Source organism: Papio anubis, chromosome 9 (assembly GCF_008728515.1).
Source record: "Papio anubis isolate 15944 chromosome 9, Panubis1.0, whole genome shotgun sequence".
Classification (NCBI taxonomy): domain Eukaryota; kingdom Metazoa; phylum Chordata; class Mammalia; order Primates; family Cercopithecidae; genus Papio; species Papio anubis.
This window is the reverse complement of record NC_044984.1, coordinates 21,919,561-21,943,831: the sequence shown is the minus strand read 5'-3', so window position 1 is coordinate 21,943,831 and position 24,271 is coordinate 21,919,561. Positions and strand designations below refer to the sequence as shown.

General features: G+C 38.6%; 1 long non-coding RNA gene across 5 annotated transcripts in view; it reads right to left on the bottom strand.

The window, feature by feature from the left end:
• The window catches only part of LOC103875667, a 239,690-nt gene that overhangs the window by 72,459 nt on the left and 142,960 nt on the right, over positions 1-24,271 (bottom strand). For all 5 annotated transcript variants that reach the window (XR_002515585.2, XR_002515584.2, XR_002515582.2 and 2 more), the window contains one exon: positions 1,668-1,887. This is a non-coding gene — a long non-coding RNA (uncharacterized LOC103875667). The remainder of the gene's footprint in view (positions 1-1,667; positions 1,888-24,271) is intronic.

The window sequence follows — 24,271 nt, the reverse complement described above, 5'->3', positions numbered from 1 at the left end:
CACTCTGTTTCTTCTCTCACATGGACATCTGATTGGCTCTCCACTATTCCCAAGCCCAAATCCAAGCTTTTCAGCATGACCCAAATGACCTTTTACCATGTGGTCCCCAAACTCCTGTCACCTATTTTCACACCGCTGTTACTTTTGCACATATTTTCCCCACTGTGTCAAATTATTCGCTGCCTAGCACCCTTCTTCAACCAGCAAACTCACATGCGTCCTTTGAAGATAAGCTTAAGGGAGAAGGAACTGTTATATAGTTGTTAGGAGCATGAGCATCAGTGCACTTAAACCTAGGTGTGAATCTAGCACTGACTCCAGCTGCATCCCAGCTCTACCACCTCCTGGTTTTAGGACCTGTGGCAAATTACTCAGTCTTCCTGAGCCTCAGTGTCCTCTGTAAAAGGAGAAACATTAAACAGAGCATTGCTATGAGAACTAAATAAGATTAAGTCTTTGAGGTGCTCAGTCCAGTGCCTATAACATAGTAACTGTACAGTAAAGAATGGCTTATTAGTATTTTACAATTTCATCTCTTCTGGGAGGTTCTCTTCCAGCCAGTCATCATTTCCTTAAGATAGAATTGATTGATTCTCGTCTTGTGCTCTCAGAGTGTTTTGTATCTACTTCTGTAGCACTTACCTTATTGTAGAATGCTTATTTCTTTAATAATAATCATGGTTCACCATTTATTCAGTACTTTCAATGTGTGTCACTTTTGTAAGCCCCCTACATGGATTGTCAAATTGGACCCTCAAACACTACATGGGGGAGGTATGATTATGAAATGTATATTAGTGATGAGGAAACTGAAGCCAAAAAGGATAAGCCACTGGCCCAATGTTACTCTGCCAGATGGCAGAACCAGAAGTTGAAACCAGGCAATCTTGCTCAGAACATATTCCTTTAACTACTATTCACGCGGGAATATAAGTTCCTTGGGTACAGAAACTGTGTCCCTCACATCTCTATGTCATTAGTACATGCACAACTTCTACAGACAAGAGAGGTTCATTATGAGCATCTGAAGAGCTCTTGGAACTGAATGTCTGGCTGCCTCTGACCCAAGACGTACTGAAAACCCAGCCACAAAGATCATCCATTCAAACTTGGTTTGTTCTTCTGTTTCCATCTACAAACTCAATTCCTCTGCTTTGGTCCAAGGGAAGTTCAGGGAATCTCATAATATTAAATGTGGTCCAGTGTCCTGCCCGTCTACAAAGGAGGCAGCGAAGGGAGACTTCCGTGAGTTGAGAAGTTACTTCAAAAGATACGGACTATACCCAGGGAGCATTCAGGCCTTACATGTGTTTTATCACGTGGATGAATACAAAATTGAAATTGACAAGTTAGTCTCAAAGAATGCTGTGCTACTGTAGAGAATATTTTCCTACTTGGTAATCTTCCAAATTTAAGAAAAGAGCATTCTGGAGAAAGTGTTACCTTCATATTTACATTCAGAAAGATGGGTATAAATAACCATTTTTTAAAAATTATTTAATGGGAAATAGTATGCTTGTGAAATGTTCGCTTTTTACCACCTAAAATTACATTACATTTGATATGGGAATAGGATGGTATATAAAAGCCCAGATACACATTTCATTATCTATTTCAGCGAGCTGTGTTCCTACCTCCATTTATAAAGCAGGCAAACATAAACTTACCCAGGATTGCTCTGTGTCGTTGGAAAAAAAATTGTGAGCCTGTATATTTGGGGCAAAATTTGTATCTGTGTTGTGAGCATCACTCAATGAATCTCCAGTTTAAACACACAATGTCTGCACACTTGTCTGAGCTCTTGCTGGGTCTGAGGTCGTATCATCAGCATGTACACATTCAGAGCATTTCATGAACTATATGATGTCGGCAGGTCATTAATAAAAACTGAAAAAGTAAAAAGCCCCATAATTAGCTCCGGAGGTAACTTTGAATGTAACATTTTCACCTCAGATTCAACACCATTAAACAAAATGACTGGGGTTTATTCACTAATGTAGCCTGAGAACCATTCCACTGTAGTTAAACTTTGCCAAATTGAGGGACACTCAAATAGCAATATGTTGTGATTCATCGAATCAAAGGCCACAGACAAATCAATAGAGATAGTTGCTGCATAAAAAATGATAATGAACAAATGTAACAATATCACCAAGGTTACCTTGAGAACAGCAAAGAAGTGGTTTAAAACCATCGCTAAAAAATAGGGTCAATATAGCAGGCTTGAATGAAAAGTTCATTAAGTTTTTAGAAGATTTAGGAGAAACTAAAATAAGGTAAACAAGTCATCACTGGGAGAAAATTATTTATCAAGGTAGAATGTAAGGGTCTGGTCTTTTAATAGTATAAGCAACCTGAAATGCAACAGACCCACTAGCAACAGGTTAAGAAGGGCTTAATATGGCCATTATAAAGCAAATTCTGAGGAACAGAAACCCATTACAACAAATCACTGAGGCAATACAGATTCACATTTAAAATCTTGAAGGCACATATTAGTCAGAAGACAGATAAAGAAACACAGGATGTGAATTAGTCTAATTCTTTTCTTATTTTAACTCTATTTGAGTATTTATCTTTGAACAAAACCCAATCCCTTGAAGAGATTATGATGTTTACCTAAATTTCTGAAGTGCCTCTTTGGACAATTTGTTAGCATAAAGGATGCAGTAACAAGTTATCAATAAGCAACTCTTGTTGCTTATTCAAATAAAAAGCATTATACTGATGTACACTTAAGTTGGTGCTTTAGACAGTTGGTGGGAAACACAGCCATCATATTTTTTCCAGTGATAAAAGTCTAAAATCATAAAGGTAGAAGCTGCCTTTAAGATTGTTTAGTCCAGGTCTACCATCAATCATTTTCATCTCTTATAGTACCCATTTCTCAATATGTTAAAATATTAAATATCCAATAAAGTGCTTTTCATATTAACTGTTTCAATGAGTCAATTTCAGTAAGTATTTTTTAAACATTATTTCAACAGTAACAATAATGGCAAATTTTACCCAATATTTAAGTATTTTTCTAAACTACAAAAATCACTGTATGAAAAGCAACTATATCATAAAGTAAATAAACATCCTTTAAAAAAATAAAGATTGAACTTACAGTTCTTCAAGCATCTGAATGTCAAATTCTTAGAAAAAGGCCAAAAGCCATTAGATTAATATCTTCTCAATTGTGAGAGTATCCTTTTTATGTAAAATAAGAACTAGCAATAATTTGCTTTGTGTTTGAGCAACACAGAATAAAAATAATTTCCTACGTTAAAAAAGTTTATACTAGAATGCTTTGCTTTTGAGCTGCTAAAACAATATATAGCTTTTGGAAATCATTATTTTGTTTAATACACATACAAATATGAATTTCTCAACTATTTTACCTCAGAATCTCAGTTCAATAATCACACTGGTATAGTTTTAGGGAATTCATACCCCTAAACAGTCCTAAACAGAAAAAAGAAATGTAAAGACCTTCATAGTAAGAATAGACATGTTTATTTAAAATGTCAAAATAGGCCGGGCGCGGTGGCTCAAGCCTGTAATCCCAGCACTTTGGGAGGCCGAGACGGGCGGATCACGAGGTCAGGAGATCGAGACCATCCTGGCTAACACGATGAAACCCCGTTTCTACTAAAAAATACAAAAAACTAGCCAGGCGTGGTGGCGGGCGCCTGTAGTCCCAGCTACTCGGGAGGCTGAGGCAGGAGAATGGCCTAAACCCGGGAGGCGGAGCTTGCAGTGAGCTGAGATCCGGCCACTACACTCCAGTCTGGGCGACAGAGCGAGACTCCATCTCAAAAAAAAAAAAAAAAAAAAAATGTCGAAATAAAAGTTCTACAAATGTTACGAATCTGAATGATCATCCAAACAATGACCATAGTGAAAAGTTACAATTCCAGTTTATGGCATGGTTTCTATTCATCATCACAGAATCTGGGATGGTAAGCTGCCTTTTGTGTCGATAAACAGTCAAAGGTTACCTACTAGCTTCTGAATTATCGATAGTTTTTAATAGAGCCCAATTTAGAAAAGAAACCCTTTCATGAGGACCTTTTTATTTTAACCTATGAAATCCAAAGAAGATGCAAGGACAGTAAGAGAAATAGACAAGTTTGTTACAGTGTAGTAAACAAAGACAATGCTCTTGCACATGATTGGCCAACCAGCCGTTGACCTGAGCAGGATCACCTGAGCACACAGCTTATTGAACTTACTAAATTTTGCCTTTGAAACTAGTGCTTTTAAAGGACGGACTCCTAACTCATATCGCAGAGGTTCACAAGCTGGATGGCAAGCTTGACAGTGGTGGTTCTTAATCATTAGAGAGACACAGACCTCTTTGACTACCTAGTAAAAGCCTCAGAACCACTCTCCTAAACATAAACATGCAAATCCACGTTTTTGCACACTATTTCAGGAGTCAAGGACCACCCCACTTAATTCCACCCACTGATCCGTGCTCTAGGCTGAGTCAGCAAAATTTGAAAACTTTCTTATTCTAACTACCATGGCACTTGAATGACATTTTAAATGTGTACTGGTTTTCACCAACATAATTTCCTTTATTCTACTTTATTTGCTAAATACATAAAGAAATGATGGTGCCAGGTATTTTGGCAAAGGATCTATGTACAATGACACATAAGCATTATTCTACAGATGTGACCTTTTTAAAAATATACCTTCCCTGGCATTGTAAATACATAATCTCATGGAAATAAAGAGAATCAAGAGTAGAAAGAAAGTAGAGTTTGGTAGATTTCACTTAATACCTCAGATCTTGCAGATATGAAGAAATTGGTGTACATTTTAGAGTATGGGCTGACTACCTATCTATATTAGTCTGGCTAGGCATAAACTGTTTTCAGTTTAGCTAGAAAACTCCTGTAGTGAACCATAATGTCACTACAAAGAAGACCCTTTCCCTGAGTTTCCAAGTTTTCTAAACCAAATTATAATAGTTGCATCTACATCAGTAAGGTTTATATAATCCTCTCTCTAACTTGTGGATTCCAACATCCACAAGAAAAGGGTAGGCAAAGAATGTTTCACATCCAGTTCCATCTGTGTGAAGATTAGATAACCAGCAGTAGAAACTACCAAAATCTCTGGACTGGGAATTATTGAGGACATCATTCTAGCGCTAATGTCATTCCTGCATAGATGCATTACTTCCAACAATCAACCAAAAATTACCTATTGTTTCTGTGCTAGACATTGTGCTTAAGAATAAGTTGATACCAATAAAACAATTAGAACAGTCTATTCATTGTTAGTACTCAACAAATGTTAACTATCATTATAATCATTAATGTTTTTATGGTTGTACAAATTCAAATAGCTCCTGCAGTCAAGGAGCTGTGGTCTAGTAAGACATTTAAAATACAGCATTGTAAGATTATGAGGGAAGTACAGTCATCCCTTGATATCCACGGGGGTTTTGTTTCAGGACCCCCCACGGATACCAAAATCTGTGGTTCTTCAAGTCTCTTATGTAAAATGGCATAGTATGTGCATGTAATTTATATATATCCTTCCTCATGCTTTAAATCATCTCTAGATTACTTATAGCTAATACATTGTAAATACTATCGAAATAGTTGTTATAATGTATTGTTTTCTTAAAATTGTATTATTTATTATTCTATTGTAAGTTTTAATTGCTTTTTCCATATATTTTTGATTTGAGGTTGGTTGAACCTGTGACATGCAAAACCCACGGATGGAGAGGGCCACAGAAACCAAGAGGTGGGCTGCGGAAGTCATTCTAGTGAGTCAGGGAGTGTTTTACAGGAAAAAAAAAAAAAATAGTGACTAGCTCAGCAAATCAGAAGGAAAGGGTAGCCATCTAGGTAGGCAATTATAAATACAAAGACAGAAACAGCACATATTTGGGTAACCAATGGTTAGAACAAAGACTCCATGTGGAAGTTTTGGACTACATGTAGATGTGCCAGAAAGGAATGAAGAGGCAGATTATGACAGGTTGTTAGGTGCTATGCTAAGTTTTATTGTGAATGCTGTGGAGAGTCATTTTAAAGACTTTTACACAGCAGAGTCCTCCTGCTATTAGCTGTGTAACTCATTCATTCACTTAACCTTTTTAGGTTTTGGTTTACTTACACGAGGAAAATGGTTGTTCAGGTCTCTTCCAGCTGCTTTTTTTTTTTTTTTTAATGATCTCTTTGTTCTGTATCAAGAATTACCAAAATGAATGGAAGATTCAAAAGTTTTTATTTCACAGAATCATGTATCATTACAGAGAGACATTTGAATGACTTTTGAACTTTATATTTAGCTTTTCTAAGTAAATAAATCACTGTTTGATTTTGGCTTATGCCCTTTGCTCTATAAAAAACAAAAACAAGCTTCCAAAAATTCCAGATATGTCCTTCAAAATAATGATCAAAATACATTTGGAAATCTACTTAAAATTTGCATAAGATATTTTTCTGATGGTAATTTGAAAAAGGAGGAAAAACCACAAATTATTGCTCAATCATTAACAGAGTCAGGTACCACTCCAGTGACTGATATTCAATCAGCCGATTAAAATCATCTAGTCAGTTACCTTATGATTTTCCAATTTTATAGTCAGATCAGTTGGAGATGTAATTAATACATATCTAAATTATCAACATTTGTAGTTTTGTAGTGTCTCACTAAAATTCTAATTTTGATTGACAAGTATGAAATTTAAGTTTTCTTTCCATGACTTGAGTATTTCTATTGTTTCGTTGAAATTATAATAGTTTCCTCAACGCTGCATCCATGACTCAAGCAAACACACGGTACCTGATGAGACTGATATATATGTATATCACCTTCCTCTATATTCTTCCCTTGACCATTTTTTCTCACTTGAAAAATAGAGCAAATCAACCCAAACCAGAAAAATTATTAGGTTTTTATGGAAGTGTAACATAGGTAGAAAATGTGAGTCATAATATGATATTGCAAAAAAGAAAGTTTAGAAGCAATGAAAAGAAAATAAATTCAATTTTATAATTCCTCTTTTCCATGTATCTGTAAGTAAAACTCTTTGTTGTTCCTTAAGGCCTAACTCTTAATCTATTGCTGCTGTAACTTCATCTTCTAATTCCCCATTCACTACATTAAAAGGCTCTATTTCAAGAGTCAAGTTTGAGTGGATTTTGTATTGTACTGGAATATGTTCTCCCCTTTCTCCACCTTTCAATGAAAGTCAAAAGCTTTGTGGCCAAATGAAGTATGTTTAGGTTGGTTACCTTCACCTTTCCCATTGTTTCAGACTTCTAGCACATTCTTCCATGCTATCTTCTCTACTATAACACTCTGTTTTCATCACTTGGCTTTCTGCCAAGCTCTCCAACTATGCCTTTCTCAAAATTGCTGTCTTTTTGGAAGACTTTAATCACAACTTGAATCTAAATATAAATGCTACACTGTAAGCCCCTTTATCTAGTAAATGTCACCAACTTTCTTCATTTTATTTAATGCTCCAGTATTTTGGCTTCATTTATATTGAAGTATCAGTAGGCAAAGACTAAGTCCATCTTGGGATATTCAGAATTGCTGGTCTGGCTTCTCACAATGCTGAGCTCCCAAGCAGATTGGGAAGAAGATTGCAGGTCATGCTCACCCCCATTCTCAACCCATCACATGTCAAGGATCTTTCTAAGCTCATGCCCAGATGCTCAAGTTTGCACCCCAGCCTCCTCAGACCATGATGCCAGCAGCTACACCCTCCACTACCAGATGGGCAGTGTGGATATGGAGTGCCCCCTCTATACCGAGTTCTAGCTCAAACTAGGTTCTTGTTTGGGAATATGTTTTCTGCAAAGTTCTTTATGTCCTTTATGTGGTTTGTTCTCAAGAAGATAAAAATGTGCTTAAGTAAACCCAGAGCAGCCTAAATGGGATTCCTGGAGAACCAAGCCCTGGATATTTTTGCCAGCTTCCTCCGGGGCTTCCCATGAGGAGCACTTTTAGGATTATGCACAGATGCTATAAGGATAGAAAACCTCTCGTCTGGTAGCTTTTGGGAGTCTATTACTCTAAAAAGTAAGGACATAACCCATAAACCACTCACTGCCAGCGTAGAGTCCCTCATCTCTTTGGTCCTTATCACCTCTGCCCTCTCAGAATTTACGTGGCTGATAAGAGACTTGTGTACATGTTTTGTGTCTCCTTGAGGGCACAAGCTTTCTGTCTTAGGCAGCTTTCTGTTCTCTGCAGTCTCTTCCAGTGGTACATAATATAGTTTAGTTGCTCATTATATTTGTTTAAAACAAATATATAGAAAAGTGAACACCAATAGAAAGATTATGTGCTTCCTGTTTGAAATATGGGTCATCCATGGAAATAAAAATCTTAGGGAAAGAAAAATTCATTATCATTGGGGCATGCTTCTCACATGAAAAAGGGACCGGGGGCAAGGGAGCACACATGTTAAATGACAATGGGCAGGAAATGATGCTGTATCACTGGGCTAAGATCTGAGATAAGGGGCATATTTAATCCTGAGGATAAATATTTCTCAGCTTCCATCCAAATCTAGAATGTTACTATATTTCCCTTCCTTACTTGCTCTCCCTTTTTTAAGTCCTTCAACCTGACCTGAAACTCAAATAAATGGAATGAAAGCAAAGTCAGCAGCTGAATTGCCTGGGGCCATGAGCAAGCCAAAGGTACTCTATACTTTTCTCAATACATGCTGCTGAAAGGAATCAATAAAAATGGCAGCCCTTCACCTAATGTCATAATCATAAGATCATAATACATTAGGCAATGGGTCTGTGTCATAGCAAATACATCAAGAGCCACAGCTATGTAAAACCAAAATAAATTAGGGGCCACAACAAATGCAAAACAAATCTAAACAAGATATAATGGATGTTCACTAATACTGTTGAAAGAGAAATAAGAACTCTTGTACTATCCTGGCTGATACGGTTTGGCTCTGTGTCCCCACCCAAATCTCATCTCAAATTGTAATCCCCACGTTTCAGGGGAGGGACCTGGTGGGAGGTGATTGGATCATAGGGGCAGATTTCCCCCATGCTGTTTTAGTGATAGTGAGTTCTCATGAGATCTGATGGTTTAAAAGTGTGGCACTTCCCCCCTACTCTCTCTCTCCTGCCACCTTGTGAAGAAGGTGCTTGCTTCTCCTTCACCTTCTGCCATGATTGTAAGTTTCCTGAGGCCTTTCCAGCCGTGTGGAACTGTGAATCAATTAAAGTTATTTTCTTAATAAATTAGCCAGTCTCAAGTAGTTCTTTATAGCAGAGTGAAACAAATTAATACACTGGCTTAAATTAAAAAACTGAAAACCAGGCAATTTAATAATATAATCTGTATTTTAAAAAACATCCATTAGAACCACATTTACTTTGGGAGGCCGAGGTGGGTGGATCACGAGGTCAGGAGTTCGAGACCAGCCTGGCCAAGGTGGTGAAACCCCGTCTCTACTAAAAATAAAAAATAAAAATAAAAATTAGCCAGGCGTGGTGGCAGGCGCCTGTAGTCTCAGCTACTGGGAGGCTGAGGCAGAGGATTGCTTGAGCCCGGGAGGCAGAGGTTGCAGTGAGCCGAGACTGCACCACTGCACTCCAACCTGGGTGAAAGAGTGAGACTCCATCTCGAAAAAAAAAAAGAACCACATTTATTATTCCTTAAAATGAAAATGGTGATAAAAGTGATTGCAGGTATGGAGTTGGGGGCTCTTACTTGTCTATATTTTCTTTAACTTACCTCTTCTTGCTCTGAAATCTCCATTTCTGCTAATGATAGGGGAAATGGAAATAACAGCATCCTTACATTTGACAACTCTTTAGTTTCTTAGTATTTTAGTTTCTTAAGAGGGTCTCCTTCCCCTGCCTTTCTCTTCTGCGTTCCTGCCTCTCCTCTTCACCTAGTAGAAAGGGTGTTTGAGTGAATGGGTATTTCCATTGAGTTGAACCCAAGTTCTTCTTAAACATTGGTTCTCAATATTTAAAGAGAAGTTATTTTAGAGTTTAAAACATCCCTTTGTCTTGTTGGCAAAGTTGCCTTTTGAGACAATTGGGCCAAAACAAAATCAACTTAGGAAACTGATCAAGCTCAGTTAACATCCTTTTAGTTCTGGGTAGTATCCATTTTCTCTTGAAGCAGTAAATGGGCAACCAGGCAATGTATTTTACGAGAAATTTTAAAAATCTGTGAGTTTCTTAATGGATAAAGGGAAAGTGGGAGACTGGAAAACACAGTGAAGATGGAAAAGGAGAAAAATAAAAAATGAAAGCTGAAAGAAATAGAAGAAAATGATGAACACCAGAAAGGAAACAGACACCAAGGGAGGAGATAGAAGGAGAGGAACGAACTTAGGAACGAAGGAAGGGGAACAAAAGAAGGCCAGAAGATGGGTCCTAAAACACTGATGTGTTCCCACTCTTCAGAAAGCTGCTCTCCTCGCACTGTTCACAGTGAGACTAGAGTATTCTTTGCATTAAGCAAGTCATAGCATGGCCCTTCTGCTGCAGGCCTGCAGCGGCTCCTGGGGCTCACCGGGTCCAGTTAACTCTCCACAGAGTTCTGCAGAGCCATGCCATAACCAGTCTATGCATCACATACAGAAGCCACCTTGATGACAGGCATTCCCTCTCCACTTTAGTCCCTCACCCTACTGAGCTGTTATATGTTTTGTTACCAATTCCCCCTCCCCCTTTTTCTCCCTGAGTAACTCCTAGTCATCCTTAAAGATTCTGCTTAAATGGCTTCTGCCTCTCTCTTCATTTGTTTATATGCCCTTATGACAACCTATGCATACTTCTTTTTTTATTATTGATGCATAATAGTTATACATATTTTATGGGGTACATATGATATTCTGTTATATGCACAGACTGTGTCATAACCAAGTCAGAGTATTTGAGCTGTCCATTGCCTCGAGTACTTATCACTTCTATATGCTGGGATCATTTCAAGTCCTCTTTTCCAGCTGTTTTGAAATATACAATATATTTGTTGTTAACGGTAGTTACCCAACTCTGCTATCGAATATTAGAACTTATTCCTTCCATCTAGCTGTGCTTCTATCCATGAATCAACCTCTCTTTATCCCCCAACAACCTCTCTTTATCCCCACCCACCCACCCTTCCTGGCCTCTATCATTCTACTTTCTAACTTCATGAGATCAGCTTTTTAAGCTTCTACAGGTGAGTGAGAACATGCAATATTTGTCTTTTTGCGTCTGGCTTATTTCATTTCACATAATGACCTCCAGTTCTACCCATGTTGCTGCAAATGACATGATTTCATTTTTTTTATGATTAAATAATATTCCATGGATATTTCTTGTAGTTATCTGCTTGTCTGTCAAACCCACACAAACTAGGCTGGAGTCACTTTGTTCTGTTTAGTTACTCAGTGCCTCACTCAGTGACTTATACACACATAGTAGGTACTAAAACCTTGATATGTAATTTTTAAATAAGCTTATTTTAATTAGTTTTCTTTTCCTTTAAACATCCTTAAGAGTTGTCCCTACTAGCCCGGGCAGCAAAGTGAGACCCCATCTCTACAAAAATAAATTTTTAAATTAGCATCATAGTGGTGCTCACCTATATTTTCAGCTACTAAGGAAGCTGAGACAGGAGGATTGCTTGAGCCCAGGACTTTGAGGGTACAGTAAGCTGTAATTGCACCACTGCACACCAGCTTTGGCAACATCAAGACTCCATCTTAACAACAAAAGCTGGCCCTACTGCACCATGATAGTAGTTAAAGACAGGAGTAGAGGATTACAACTACCCTGCTACTAGGCCTAATCCTTTAATCCTTTTCTTTTTCTACCATCCTGATTACTGTCATTCATTGACTCTTGTTTTTTGGTTCTGATCCCACATCTCATGCAGGTCCAGGCTGACACACAGTCCTAGTCATTTTCTTGCATTGGACCTGAAATATAGTTGTAGCATTCTATGCTTAGGCTCCACTCTTTAAATTACAGACATTTTGACATACAAATACTTTCTGCCTCATCTACAAAACTGTACCTTTCATTGCTAATCAGGGAATCACAACCATTTTTTAGTGTGCCTACTAATCATTTACATGCACTGTACATTTTCATCATCAAAACCTCTCTTTATGTACAATGAGTCTCAACCAGAGGGGCCTGCACATTTCTGGGGAAAATGTTTCAAAATCTTAAGAAGACAAGGTAAGGTACACATATTTTGCAAATGCCTCTGCTATGGGCTGAATGTTTGTGTCTCACCAAATTCATACGTTGAAAAATTCTAATTCCTACTGTGATGGCATTTGGTGATGGGGCCTTTTGGAGGTAATTAGATAATAAGGGTGCTCTCGTGATGCCCATATAAGAAGAGACAAGACAGTTTGCTTCCTCTCTGTCTCTTCGAATTACGAGAATACAACACAAAGATGGCCAGGAGGAAGGCCTCCATCAAGAACCTAATCAGGCCAGTACCACGATCTTGGATTTCCAACCTCTAGAACTGTGAGAAACAAATTAACAAATATTTGTCGTTTAAGCCACCCAGTCTATGATATTCTGTTACAGCAGCCCAAACTGACTATGGCAGTGCCCCTAAAAGCATAGACCCAGCAGGTTAGAACCACTGACCAATAGGAGCAATGCAGAATAACGCAGAGTAACAGAGGAGTAACGCGGAGTAACGCAGAATAAAGTCAGCCTTCAGTTCAAAGCTAGGTATAGGCTGGGTGGAACCTGATGCTAATACTTATTTAAAAGTTGCTAGTACCCAGGAAAGACATGCTGAGTTGAAAATAAAAACCCATTGCCTAAACTGGGTCCCTTCAAAAGGTGCCACTTTTTTAGACAACAGAACAACCAAAAGTCCTTAGATTTTGCTGGCTGTCATATGATTGAAAAAGCAAGGGATATAGTGTCAGGAGACACTAATTTCCATAGGGCAAATCCGTATAAGTGCTAGCAGTTCAAGAGGTCCAACATCTCTGTGAATAAGACCACAGTCTAAAACTTCTGTGCCTACAAATATATCATGCAATTTCAACAACAAGGAGGAAAAAACATATCCCTGGCTATAAGTGGTCCTAAAATAATTTCAGGGCTTACTGTTACATGAACAAAAATACAGTCTCTGCTCTCTATGTTCATTTTCTGTATCTTACCATCAAAAGTGCGCATATTCCCCAACTTCAAGCACAGTAGCTATCTTCTTAATATAAAATGATGCCTTGCAAAAAATTACTCTTCTACTACTTTGCCCCACTACATGTGAGTCAAACTTACCTCAACACATCTAAGACAAATTTTAGAAAGGAAAGGAAAGGGAAGGGAAAGTGAAAAGAAAAGGGAAGGGGAAAGGAAATGGAAAAGGAAAAAAAGAAAAAGGAAAGGAAAGGGAAAGAAAAGAAGAAGGAGGGAGGGAGTGGGGAGGGGGAGAGAGCAAAAGAAAGAAAGAACAGAGAAAGAAGGAAGAAGAAAAGAAGAAGAAGAAGAAGAAGAAGAAGAAGAAGAAGAAGAAGAAGAAGAAGAAGAAAAGAAGGAGAAGGAGAAGGAGAAGGAGAAGGAGGAGAAGGAGAAGGAGAAGGAGAAGAACAGGAAGGCAGGAAGGAAGGCAGGAAGGAAGGAAGGAGGGAAGGAAAAGAAGAGGAAGAAGAAAAAAGAGGGAGGGAGGAAAGGAGGGAAAAAAAGAAAAACAACTATTGAGATAGTACTCAATAGTTTAAAAGAGGAGGAGGAAGAGGAGAAAGGAGCATTTTGGAGTCCTACATTTTATCAAAGAGTTCCCCATCTCTTTTATATGAAGATTTTCAGAACAGAATAGTCATTCTCAGATAGTCTCCCTCTGCTGGTAGGTTCCCTATTCTGACATCAAGGAAGTCACCTGTCTTCTGATCTGAGAGTTATTCCAGATGAATCTGGAGTGATCTCCAGACTAGGATGGTCACATAAATTACAAGACATCCTGTTCAATATTAATTTCAAATGAACAGTGAATGTTTATTTAGTATAAGTATATACTATGTAATATTTGGGACATACTTATATTTTTAAAAATCTGTTGTTTATCTGAAATTCAGATGCAACTGGGGATCTTGTGGAGATTTTGCTAAATCTAGCAACCCTACTCCAGACAGTCGGGATTTTGGACAACTCAGCCAAATCATAGCTCAACACTTAGACATAGTAACAAAATTCATGCCAGCCCTAATATCTTTCAGATACATAAGACTATTCTCTATTTGGCCACTGATCAAGCTTGGGCTTTCCTATGATAAATAATGCAAACTATCGCTCATCACAGGGAAAGCTTCATCCCAACTGGTCTTTAAAATTTTCTGCACACCGTTGGAGTCTACTTTTCATTATACATGGTTTGAGAGGAATGCTGGGACCATTTCTGTAGGAAAGATACAGAAGCTCATGATTCCTATTCCCAGGAGCTAAACCTACTTACACCAACAAAAAAGCAAACTCAAAACTTTTCTAGGCAAGCCATGTGCTTTTAAATACCTACCCTGTGACTTCAAAATCCTGCGAATTCTGGACTCCTCCTCAGAGATGGCACCTCATGTCAAACAAAAGCCAATGAGAGACAGAGAGAGAGAGAGTAAGGGAGAGGACTTGGGAGGAGGGACTGCACTTGCTCTCTGCTTCTTCTCTTTTGGCAGGGAGTGTCATGAGCCAAGGACAGCTGCCTAACCATTATTATATTCCTTTGTCCCAAAGAAAGAGACTCCTGTCTCCCTCCTGGAGCTACAGGTACCAAATGGAATGTTGAGCCAGAGAAGCACTAAAAGGAGGAGGACCAGAATCAAACAGTAGGACAAGGAAATCAGAAAACTGAGTGGGGACGAAAGCAGGGAATATGTTCAACAAGTAATCTGTGGTCTTAGGATGACTACACCCAGCAGGTGTCTCCCCCCAGTGTGTCTTTTATATCCTCCAAACATGGCAGTGCAAGGAATAAACAGTTGAGGATCCAAGGATGGAGCAAACAGGGGCCTGAATTATGCTCGATGTCACCCAAATGTTTGCTTCATCACAGACTTATCCCAGCTCTAAAGATACAGGAAAGGAGCTCACTCCAGAAGCAGTCTTGTCAGGATTTTGTCATGGAACATCCTTGTGTATTTGAGAATGAGCTTAAACTTCCTCCTGGATTACTAATTCTCCAATCTTCTCCCCAAACTAAATCCTATTTCCTAAGCCTGATACATAAACAATTTTGTTATTCTCCCCTGAGCTGTTTAATTTCAACATGGACAGAAGCCTTATCAGATACTGGGAAGCTGCTGTTGTGCAGAGGACACTGGGTTCACCAGCCCAGCCCTGATTCTAGCCAGGGTGTCACGTCCAGTGTTCCCAGTGCACGCACTCTGCCCTGCCACTTGCTTGCTGTATTATCTGAAGTCAATCACTTAACTCCTTCCAGCTTCAGTTTCTCATCTAAAAGCAAGAATACCATCACCACCAGTAATAACAATAACAACAAAATTCACATTGATAACCATAACGTGTCAATAATAACAACAGTAATAAAAGAACAACAGTCTTGCCCTCAAATAGCAGGAAAGAAATTCTCGATCTGAAGGCACATAATTTCTAGTAGATATAAAAGAAAATGGCCAATGCCCATGGCTTTCTGTCCTAACAATATTGACCCAAGGTCCATTAAGGGAACTTTCAGCGAGTCCCAGCCATGGGAGGATAATTGAGGGAGGAGGCCTGGACATCTGCAGTTCCTTACATTAAGGATCCTTTAAGTTGCTTTATGTAGTGATTGATGTTGGCCTTTGACTTTGAACTACTGCCAGACATTTCTTAGGTCCTCTTGTTAATATATTTTTAAAAAAGAAAAAAGAAAAGCACCACTCTACTAACCTACCTTTCATTAAAATTTTGTGCTTTAAAAACTTTTTTAAATTATATTTTTGTCAGTATTTAAGTTTTTCTCTTGTATAGCTTCTGCCTTTTCCTCTACTGTTTTCTTTGCTTAATGGTTAAAAGGTGTTTTTCATTTTAAAAAAATACAATTTTCATTCACACTCTAACAACTTAATTGTACTTATCATTACCCATTTTATTGATCATATAATTCTTTTTGCTTTGTTATGTATTCCAGTTTTTTATTTAAACTGAAACCCTTCAAATTTTAGTTATTAGTTATTTTCATGTCTTTATATTGTCATATCGCCCTTATTTTTAATCTCCAGAGTTCTTCCCTAAGATTTGACTATATCCTTCTTTTGGATTTTTTTTTGTTTTGTTTGTTTGTTTTTGAGATGGAGTCGCACTCTGTTGCCCAGGCTGGAGTGCAGCGGTGCATTCTCAACTCAGTGCAAACTCCGACTCCTGGGTTCAAGCAATTATCTTGCCTCAGCCTCCTGAGCAGCTGGGATTACAGGCGCCCACCACCACGCCCGGCTAATTTTTTTTGTATTTTTAGTAGAGACGGGGTTTCGCCATGTTGCCCAGGCTGGTCTTGAACTCCTGACCTCAGGTGATCCACCCACCTCAGCCTCCCAAAGTGCTAGGATTACAGGTGTGAGCCACCGCGCCCAGCCCTTCTTTTAGATTTTTAAAATTCACCCCCGACCAAAAAAAAAAAAAAAAAAAAAAAAACCCCACGAGAAGGACATGTGGCTGAGATAAAGTGGACACCTATGAAGCTAATTTAAATCCCAGGTTCAAGAGACTGAATTTCTCTTTTTTTCTAGTTAAACCAACAGTGATAATTTTAAGCTCCCCATTATCGTTTATTCCAGAGTTCAACATCTGACTTTAAAACCTTCAAGCTAAGTAAACTAGTAGACCCACAGACTAAAGTCTCCCGGATAACAAATCTTCCCCTAGTGGCAATGCAGCTGACCTGCTGGCACGGTATTGTCTTCTCATATTATGCTTTTAAGGGAATCCTTGGGTAAATCTCTGCCTGGGGACTAAATCTCCAAGCTCCTGACAGGCAATGATTTTTCCCTCCAAAGGAAACACAGACTGTAGCCATTTTTCCAACTGCAGTCACTGTATCCATCCCCGTAAAATATCTGCACTGAGGGAGAATAAATAACATGTGAAAATCACCAGCTTAAATATAAATTTCTCTAATCTGCTGAAAAAGGACTTGGCCCTTTTGTTTGAGGTCAAATGAGACTTTGCCTGAGAGGAGGACTTGAAGGAGATATTTATTTTTAAAAGACCAATTGGCTGGAGTGGGGAGGTCTCTTTGCTCACTGAATGGTGGCCCCATATTTCCCTTCAGGGGCTCGGCTGTAGACATGGCACCACTCTGTTCTCATTCACCCTTGGTTATGGCTGAGCCATGCCAGGCAGACAGGGAGGTTCCCATGATCAGACAACAGGGCTTGAGCACATTGATGGAGTAACAAATATTACATCTGAGCAATGCGCACAACCAAGAAGAAGAGGACATAAACCCTTTTACTGTCTTTTTCACTTTGGATCTGAAAAATACATTTTTCTATATATGATTTAAAGATCCTAAACATTACCTAGCCCACAGAAGGAAAGTTCCCTAATTTTTAAAAATCCTAAATTCGTTTTAATTTCTTTATAAGGTTATATATGACCTAATCACCATAAGCACTACAGTACAAGCCCAAGCACACCAACTGAATAAAGGCTGCAGAGACTGGAATCTCCTATCAAAGCAGAAACACTCAATATTATAACTTAAGTTTAATCTTAAATCAACCAAAACATCCTGAACCTTCCAATAATACCTATTAAAAGAAGCTACATTAGCAAGTCTTTAGTTCAGCTAAAAGATCATTTTATATCACCCTGCTTTCCTCATAACTAGTTTTTTTTAAATGATCAATTCCTCTCAGTATGTAGATTTCCCCTCAACCCCCTTTCTTTATCATAAGAGATAAGAAAATTATGACAAAGCCAGAGATTATACTCAAGAAGACTTTTAGAACTGAGAAAAATACAAATAAAGTAATCAGAACCCTAAGTTGTTAATCCAGGCGCGCTTCGAATTATAGGAACCCGAAGAATGGAGCACTTTAATCATGTATCTTTAGAAGTCTCAACTTGCTATAGAAAGAATTATCTAACTCACTGGTAAACAGTCTCTGCCCTGTAACTATTTCACTCATATATTCTTGGGGATTGAATTGTGTCCCCAAAAAAGGTAAGTCCCACCTCCCGGTATTTCTGAGTGTGAGTTTATTTGGAAATAGGGTGTTTGCAGATGTAATCAAGTTAAAATGAGGTCACTAGGGTGGCTCCTAATCCAATATGACAGGTGTTCTTACACGAAGAGAAGAAGAGACAGAAGCAGACTCACAGGGAGGGCGCATGGGATGACAGACACAGAGAGAGGAGTGCAGAAGCAGAAAGCCAAGGAAGTTCTGGATTGACATTGACGCCCCCACCACATGCCAGGGAGAGGCAAGGAGGGACTTTACCCAGATCTCAGTGGGCGCAAGGCCCTGCCGACAGCTTGGTCTTGGACTTATGGCCTCCAGAACTGTGAAACAATACATTCCTGTTGTTTTAAGTCACATAGTTGGTGGTACTTTGTTACAGCAGCCCTAGAAAATGAACACACCTGCCTAAGAGAAAATAACTTTGAGGGCAGATTTAAATTCTTCATAAGTGAATTGATTATACATGGATTAAGGCTTTACAAATATTATACCATCACCAACTAAAACCCTCGTTCATTCTGACCTGACGCCCACCATGGACAGCTCACCTTTCTGCTCCAACACCTGAATGCTTGCAGTCTGACAGTCACAATGCTCAACAGTTTACACATATTGTTCCACCTAATCCTTACAGTGGCACTCTAAGATATGCATTATTTTCCCTGTTTTGCAGAGTTAAAAAAAATGAGGGTTGGAGAGGTTAAACAAGTAACTTGCCCCAGGTCATAAAGCCAGTAAGTAGAGAACTGTGATTTAAATCAGGTCTGTTTGATATTCATTTCCAGACTCTTAGCCATAATGCTTATTGATTTTACTTCGCACTTTGTCCAACAATCTTTAACCTCTTCAAATCTTCTTTTCTGTTCATGATATAGAAGATCACTTTAAACAGAAGATGAGGAGGAAACAATAATCATCTAATGGGGCACTTTTTCAAACTTTATGATCCCCTTTAAAAAATACTAGCACAGAACTTTGGATATTCTCTCTCTCTCTGTTCTCTCTCTCTCTCTCTCTCTCTCATCCTGCATAACTCCATCATACCATCCCTTTTTCAGACTAAATACCACCCACCTGCCCTCCAAGTGTTACTTTAAATGCTGTTTATTCGGTGGTCTTTCCTTGATGTCACATTCTAGCAGGGGACTATAATAATGCAATCTCACAGCATCTTATATTTCTCTTGTGTGGCAGATATCACGATTAAAATGACGTAATTATTTGGATAGCAGGATTGACCTGCTAACAGGTCTAAGGACTGTTGGCATGATTCACGTGGAAGCCTGTGTAGCCTGTGTAGTACCATTGCTCTAAGATTGGAAAATACGTAGGCTTAGGCTGCATCAGCTTGGGGAAGCTGTGAATGATCAATAAGGAATGTGCTCATGCTCCAGCGTGCTCTCAGTGCTGTCCTCTGCCATCACGTCACACATTTATAAAAAGGAAATGGCTCCATTGAGGGGTCCTGATCATGTCCAGATCACATCGTGTGCAGAGCTGCTCTGGTCTTAGGTATGGAAGGCTTTTCTTGGAGGGAGGTAACTGGTCCTAGAAGATCTGATGTGACCCTCTCTCACTCAGTCTTTTGAGGAACATGCAAGTTTCTATCTCTGTGATCAGAGGCTACTGACGTTCTTTCCCTCTGCTCTAAGTCTGCCTAAGCTGATTTCCTCCTGAATTCTGCAGAGAAGTAAATCTTCTTTAATTCCCCAGGTGATCTTAGCTGTGTAAAATAAATGACTGCATTTCCCAAGACTTACTAAAGCATCAGATATTTCTTTCAATAATTAAAATTGCTTTTAGAGTGAAGGAGAATGAAGAGTTAAATATGAACATTAATCTTCTAACTTTTCCTGGGGACTCTGAAAAACTTTGACTGTAACAAAAATGGATGACAGAAAACAAATTCCTTCCCTAAGAATTTGGCCTATGTGTATAAAATAGTGCTGACAGAGGAAAATGTGGCTGATCCTGTTAATCCCAATAAGTGACAAAGAAAATCTCTCCTTTCACTTCATTTTCAATTAGTTATATATCTTCATTTATATGTCTCTTCTGACAAGGAGCACAGACATTCTTTAGGTGTCACTTCTTAAATTCACAGCTTTTTCTTTTCCTCTAAACATTCCATGCATCCAACATTTGGCATAAGGTTTCATTTTTGCTTTTAACCCAGAGATCTAAATGCTAAAATTGTCAATGATACTGCCAAAAATCCATTTTACAAATCTCAGGCTGGTGGCCCACAGGCTGCATCCAGTCTGCAGCTGTATGTAGTTTAAGCTGTTATGGTTTTGTTTTGTTTTGTTTTGTTTTTTTGCAAAAAATGTTTTGTCAGGTTTTGCTGCAATATTACTGCATAAATAACCCCACATCTCCATTACTTAGAAACATTTATTTCTTATTCACAGGTTTGCCTATTGGCGGGGGCTCTGCTGGGCTCAACAGGAATGCATTGGCATCTGCTGGGATTGACTGAACTTGGATCCAAGCAGCGGGTCAGGTTCCAGTCTGCTCCATGTGCCTCCTCCATCTGGGGCTGCAGAAAAAGCCTCTCTCAAGGTAAATGCAGGAGCACCACAAAGACGGGAAATAAAATGCACTTCTTAAAGCCACAGGTCATTTTTTTCCCTGACATTTCACTGGGCAATCCAAACCACATGGCCAAATCCAAAACCAATGAGGCAAGCAATGTCTACTCTATTCATTCTACTGGGAAGGCCTAAAGAGTTACATGGCAAAAGGGTGTCCATGTAGAAATCCACTACAGGAGGAATAAAGCATTGAGAACAATGACCCAAACAAACACAGTTGCTAACATTTAAAAATTGGGACAGTTTCCACGAAAATCAGAAATTCCAGCTTTTCTTATAAATTTAGAAAATTTAGTAATATGAGCCCAGAGCTCAAAATATAATCTATCTGTATTAGTCAGGGTTTCCTACAGAAACAGAACCAACAGGATATATATATAGATCTCTCTCTGTCTCTCTCTCTCTCTCTCTCACACACACACACACACACACACACACACACGCACGCACATACACGCTCTCGCGCACGTGCACACACACAAAAGAGAGGAAGCAAATTCACCCTTCCTCCACCTTTTTGTTCTATTCAGGCCCTCAGTGGATTGAATAAGGCTCAGCCACATGGGTGAGGATGATCTCCTTTATTCAGTCTATTGATTCAAATGCCAATCTCTTCCAGAAACACCCTAACAGACACATCCAGAAATAATATTTTACCAGCTATCTTCGTTTCTCTTAGCCTGGTCTTGTTGGTGCCTAAAATTAACCAACCCAAATTCACCACTTATCAACTGAGCATCCATAACATCTCCTTGAACCATAGTTAAATCTCCAAATAAAGAAAATAATATGGTCATAATTTCGCCTAATACAATAGAACTATTCTGCATACAACTGAAACACACTAAGCCTTTTCCCAGAAGAGGAGGTAAGGTGCTTGAATAATGTTTACTGGTATCCTGTAACTTACAAACTATTATGTAAAATTAACAATACTTAAATACTGATATAAAGTCAATACATCTTATGTTGCATAATAAGGAAATAAGAAAGTAAACAAAATATTTGCTTAATATATGTATATATATATATAAACAAACTGTCAGGCCTCTGAGCCCAAGCCAAGCCATCGCATCCCCTGTGACTTGCACGTACACGCCCAGATGGCCTGAAGGAACTGAAGAATCACAAAAGAAGTGCAAATGCCCTGCCTCGCCTTAACCGATGACATTCCACCACAAAAGAAGTGAAAATGGCCGGTCCTTGCCATAAGCGATGATATTATCTTGTGAAATTCCTTTTCCTGGCTCATCCTGGCTCAAAAAGCTCCCCCACTGAGCACCTTGTAACCTCCACTCCTGCCCGCCAGAGAACAACCCCCCTTTGACTGTAATTTTCCTTTACCTCCTATAAAACGGCCCCACCCTTATCTTCCTTCGCTGACTCTCTTTTCGGGCTCAGCCCGCCTGCACCCAGGTGAAATAAACAGCCATGTTGCTCACACAAAGCCTGTTTGGTGGTCTCTTCACACGGACGCACATGACACAAACATTTTCAGAAGAAAATAGGAAGGAAATACTTATGACAGTTGCAGTCTCATTTCGGTATCTGGTCACATAGTCATAGCTGATATTTGTAACTACTTTTTTCTTCTATTAATTCTGTATTCCCTCTGACATCAGCAAGCACTTCAGCTGGTCACACTATCCTATTTTCAAAAAAAGACCTATAGAAATAGGACCCCCAAAAGAAGACAAAGCAGCTTGATTCTTTGAATCAAAATCTATGAATCAATAATCATCTGCACTAGCAGTCCTTCATAGGCTAATGGAAGCCCACTGTGTCCCTGTGTCTGTGTTCAAATCCCGGCTCACCACTAACTACCTGTATAACCTTGGGCAAGTCACTTAATCTCTCTGAACTTCCATTTCTTCATCTCATGGAGTTTTAGTGAAGACTAATTGAGATAATATACATAAAAGTTGTTCCATGAATTGAAACATACCACACAGATGTTGCTTGTCATTATTAGCGGGGCTCACCTAGTGAAACTCAAATTACTATTTAAGAAAATGACCAATTTGCATAGCCACCTGGATTTTTACTGTCAACGACTTTGACTGGGATTCAAATGCTTTAACAGCAGGGTTATTTCATTCACTGAAGATCCAGCTGGTGTAGCAGTTTGGGATATGCACTAAAAGATGCTTGGAAATACCTGCTGGTCTTTCAGCTATTGTGCTATAAAACCAGGTAGGAGAATCCTTTTATCATCTCCACAGCTGAATATGCTTTAAACCCCCTAACAGAGCCAAAATTGTCAGACCAAATTCCACTTGTGATGAAATCCAACCAGGTTAACATGTTCTTTCCTTGTTAACCACCTAGGCTTTTCTGGATGAAATCCTGCAGCCCTAAAACAGGCAAAACTTGACTTAACTTCAAGGAAAGTTTTGGATTTCAATGGACTTTTGAAGTCCCTTCAAAAGAGATAAGGACTTCAATGACAGGTTTGCCTATACAGAGGACCACAGAGGCAGGCCATTTGTAGAAATTCAGTTCATCTAGGAGCAGAAGTTGTCTGGTGAAAATTGGTTCAGTAAGGAGGGGCTAAGTGAGGCATGTAAGTTCAAACTCTGTAGAATGAAAATGAGTCAATTTCAGATGATCGAACTTTGTTGCTTTGTATTTTTCCTCTTGAGTTTATAAAAGCAAGCCTTTTATTTTTACTGTCCCGTAGACCAATCCATTTAATGATTGTAGTAAATTAGAGCCAACATATACTATACAAAATTTAGGAAATGCCTAGAACATAATACATTATCTATATATATTTATTCAATTATTTAATTAACAAACAAGTATTTTAAAGATTTCCACAAAGGCTATGAATTCGGACTTTTACTCATGAATAAAGAACTTCAATTTATATGAAGTGCATTCTTCAACACCAGATAAGCTAAAGTGGCAATTTTTCAAACAGATTTTATCACACAATATTTTGCAAATCAAGCTAATAATAATTGCATTTTGGGAATCTTCATCTCAAAATATTGCTAGCAGGGCACATTGTACTGTAGCTAAATCATTTTTACTGTGAAATTTATTGTTTTCTAAGCTGCAAGAAGTGTCAAATGGTGCCACAGGAAGTTCAGTATAGCAAACGTATTTAACCAGAGCTTACTGCAGAAGAGATTCCATCAAGTAACGGTAATAGATTTATAGATAGATGATAGATAGATAGATAGATAGATAGATAGATAGATAGATAGATAGATAGATAGATAGATAGAATTGACACTCCATAATGAGAATTTTCTTACTGGAAAATGTAATTCCTGAATATGTATTGGGATTTCGTGGAGTCCCTTCAACCTGGAAGACAGGCACTCTATCAGGTATGAACCAAAGAAGGTTCTCCTTAGCTAAGAAAGGTTTTACTATACTAATCCATCTCTGCTAGAAATTATTAAAACGTTTTCAGCTGGAAGTTGTTAAATAAGATTTAGCAATGGTCAAAATAGGAGTTCTAAAACACACTTTTTTTTCCAGAAAAAAAAAAGAATACTGTATTCTTTGC